Consider the following 4,174-nt stretch of genomic DNA (forward strand, 5'->3'; position numbering starts at 1 on the left):
TCTGGCATGAATCCAATAAACCTCAGATAATATTTGTCCTGTATTTGAGCTCTGGGCACTATTCTCATTCCTTTTCATGAAAGGTCAACCCATAGCATATCTCTTCTTATGAGTCTAAAGTACAATATTTGCATTTGTTTCATCTATTGCTATTCCACATGCTGCTGATTGGTACGTCTCCTCTGGACCTTCACAGGTGGGCTTCCCTGCAGTGGGGTCAGCACTCACTTTCCCACCTCAGCACTGCTATGGAAAGGATTTTCTGTTCCTGTCATCGCCATTCTTCCATTGTTTTCAGCTTTTCATCGTTATAATTGCCCTTCATCTTCCCCTTGCCTTCCCACTCAGTTCGGTCCTAAAGCCATTAACTGGGGCAGAACACAATGAGAATCGGCAAGAATCAGGAATGAGAGGGGACCTCAGTAGCCTAAATTTGGCTGCCAGAGCCTTTTCCTAAGCAAAACCTAATTCTGTTTTAGAATTTCTCTCTTCTACTCCCAGTTATCCAGGCTTGATAGAAGCATTACGGTCCTTTTCAAGTTTTTCTTTTCCTTTGAAAATTTATATTCAACCTGCCCACCTAATAGGTTGTGGTGAAGAATCAAGTAGAAGCACTTAGCAAAGTGCTTATAGCATAGTCCTCTGTAATATATTTTTAATTCTTAAAAGGTTCTTCTTCCATCCCCTGCATTGGGCCTGTCAGCACCATCAACCAGGTGAGTTCGATATAAACCTGAGCCCTCCTTAGTTGTGTGTTCATCTATTTGCTCAGATAATTCACCGCAAAGTCTTGGTGATTTTGCCTAGCGGTATAGAACAGTACTTGAGCTTGACTACCTATATTCAAGTTTCATCTCTACCACTTATTAGCTGTATGACCCTAGATAAATTCCTTAATCCCTGTCTCAGTTTTCTGATCTGTGAAACGGCAGTGATAATAACACTGTGCCCGACCAGCTGCCGGAGGATGAAAGGAGGTAACTCATGGAGAGCTCTTACTCTGTTTCTGGTACCAAACCAGGGCTTTTATAAGGAATAGCTAAGACTATACTTTCAGGGATCATTTCTATAGTTTGTTATAAGGAATAGCTCTTACTGTTACCCCCTCCAACCTTCCCTGTTCTCACCGTCTCTGCTGGCCGCTCCCTCAGGTCTGGCTCTCCCCGTCCTTCCCCTGCCATCAGGGAAATCAGGGCAAGTGCAAAAGGCCCGTACACCACCCGTAGACATCTTCCCAAACTATTTGAACTTAAGTGTAGGCTTCCTTCATGCCTGGTTGCCGCAGCACCGCGGGGTGTCTGCCATTTGCAATGGATGGTTGGATGGAACTACCCCAGCTTCCTGATCAAGACGTACAGCACCAATCCCAGTCATCTGAAGGCCTGCAACTCCTTCAGCAACAGTGGGCTGATTCACCACGAGACAGTGGGTGTGGAGTCGGCATAGGTGTAGCGGTAATCATGAAGCAGCGATCAGGCCAGTGAAAGCCAGCCACCTCCTACAGGGGGTCTTCCCTTAACAAGAACGCTCAAGCCACCCTGAGCAGCATCAGGATCCACAAGAACAAGTCCAACGGATCTGCGCATGGCTGCCACCCACAGGGCCGGAACCGGCTGGCGCAGGCAGGCAGGAGCCTGTGATGGTGAGGACCGAGGGGGCCCACCTCACCAAGCGCTGCTGAGAACACCCTCCCCAGAGCAATAAAGGTGCCAGCAGACTTTCTTCAATAAATAAATAAATAAAATAGCAAAAACATATTATCGGAAAAAAGTTCATGTAAAAAAAACAAATATAAAATGCAAGCCTAAAATTTGTGTTATTAAATTTAACAACTATAAATACTCCAAATTGCTCTGAAAGTTCCGAAACCCTTACAGTATTTCCAAATGTACTCATCTCTTAATGGGCCCATGACAAATAGCTGCTGAACAGAGGGGTATCCTTTGAGAACTTTGAGAAGCACTATAAGGTGCCCTTTATTACCTAGGCTCCAGACAGTTGAATCTCTCTGCCTCAATTCTTTCTGTGTGAGTGTTGTATGTGTGTGTACATACATATATTACAATATATACACATATCACTATATACCTACACATATTTATGCTACTTGGGGGTTCCCCAAACATACATTTCTGTTTCTATCTTTCCCATAAGCTATTCTGTTTCCCCTTCCCATCTTTGTGACCAGAAAACTCCTAAAGACCTTTTAAGATCTTATTCAGGCATTGTATGGCCTAAAATCTTGCATATCTGCTGTTTGGTACTGGGTGTGGCTCTGTCTCTGACACTGGTTGATTGTCACCACTGTCCCAACCCTCTTCTTGTTTGGCTGCCAGCACTCCAGTTGCCATGGTCCCTCTCTGTCTTAATAGCTAGTAACTGCTAAGTTCTGCTACATCCACCAAAGCTGCTGTAGCACTAGTGCTTATAGAAAAACTTGCCCACTGAACTATTAAGCCACTTAAGACTTTTAGTGAAAGCCTGCTTATTCCATTTTATTTTTTGCTCTTCTCCTAAGATAGCTGAAGCATGATCCAGAAAATATTTAAAGGACATAAGTCTGTATCTTAAAAAGTTTGCCAAATGCCTACACTGCACCTTGTACCAAGTTGGATGTGGTAAGTAAAGAAGGAAAGACATAGTCCCTGCAGAAAAGCAACCCTTATCGCAGTTCAAGAAATGCTATCATCATATATACAGGTGGTTATAGTAATTCAAAGAACAGCACACAACTGGTGTGAAGACCCTCATAGAGAAAGCCAGGATGTGAACTCTGGGTCTCATCAGATACTGCAAGCAGTATCCACTCCCCCTTGCAGGGCAGCCTGCCTGCGTGCCAGCTCTCTGCATATTAGGCTAGTTTAGCCTTGGTTCCCAGGTGCTTCTAGGTCAGGTGCCTGGACGATTGCCTTTTAGGGCACAGGCTAGCTAACACAGCAAGTTGACATCACCATACTGCAGTAATGGTTGATGTAACGTTGGTACCTGGCTACTATTGTCTGTAAGCCCTATATATACCCGCACCTGCACTGGTAGCCTAGGAGCAGCAGAGTGAAGCAAGAATAAAGACTTGAAATTTGCATCGCTTGCCCTCGGCTCGCCCGGCTTTTTTAATCTTCGGGATCTCACTGCCAAAATAACCCCTCGCAGAGCAGGTGTGCTTCAACACTGGTGAGATACATTTTAGTGCCTGAAGAAAGTTCTGCATGGGTCTTTATCTCTGTGCATCTTCTGCACAGAGGCATTGACAACCTTTTCTCTCTTTTCAAGGATGTTCGTAAAGTGAACAGCCTTGAAAGACAAAAATATATCTCCTTCCAGAGCAGAAGGAAGAAATGTTTGTTGTGCAGTATAACAAAAATATTGTCTCCCCTCTGGGCAATAATTGGTCAGGTTTTCTTTCAGCCTATTTATTACAAAACTCTGAGGTTTCCTGAGCTTAAGGTTTCTCAGCTGTGAAGAAACTCAGTACATGTACAGGATCCAAGACTTCTTGTATTGCCCTGGGCAATTTGGGGTAAGGAGCAGGATTAGGGGGCATAAGGAACTGACACAAGCATGAAGCACATGCTGCTTGCTCTGCTGGGAGTAATCAAGTCCTTTCTCTGTTACCAAGCAGTGCCATGTCTTTTCCCAGCACCTATAAAATTGTGGTAGGCTAAAAAATTAGCTTGAAACTAGGATAAAATCTAAGAACCTTCACAATTGTTGATATTTAGATGGGACCAAGGGAGTATTTCATGGGTCCTTGAGCTAAGACACACAGCCTTTGTGTAAGCTGGTAACAAGCGCACTCTACAAGATGAAGCGACTAGGCAAGAAGGCGTGTCCATACAACACATTTGGGAAAATCCAAGTAGAACAGGTTGACCAGATCATCATCAAGGATTTTGCACAGTCATGAAACTACATCAATGTACAGTAAGTCTTCATTACAGTTCTGATAAGTTCTTGGGAACTGCGACCTTAGACAACACACAATGTATAGTACAATCATTTTTATCATAGGTTAACTGATATTAACAAGAGTTAAGGAGTTAAGTTCCAACAGTTATTTCCAGTCACAAAAATATCACAAAACTTCCAAGAAAGACCCAAAACATTCTAATATTGAACATTGAAATAAATGTGAGCTATACATACATTTAAAAAATATTAATACAGGCAAGTATGA

General features: G+C 43.2%; 1 pseudogene; it reads left to right on the top strand.

Moving 5' to 3' along the window:
* Positions 1–1,041: 1,041 nt before the first annotated feature.
* Positions 1,042–1,153, top strand: LOC136404577 (small nucleolar RNA U3; annotated as a pseudogene).
* Positions 1,154–4,174: the final 3,021 nt, after the last annotated feature.

Source organism: Saccopteryx leptura, chromosome 4 (genome assembly GCF_036850995.1).
Source record: "Saccopteryx leptura isolate mSacLep1 chromosome 4, mSacLep1_pri_phased_curated, whole genome shotgun sequence".
NCBI classification, from domain to species: Eukaryota; Metazoa; Chordata; class Mammalia; order Chiroptera; family Emballonuridae; genus Saccopteryx; species Saccopteryx leptura.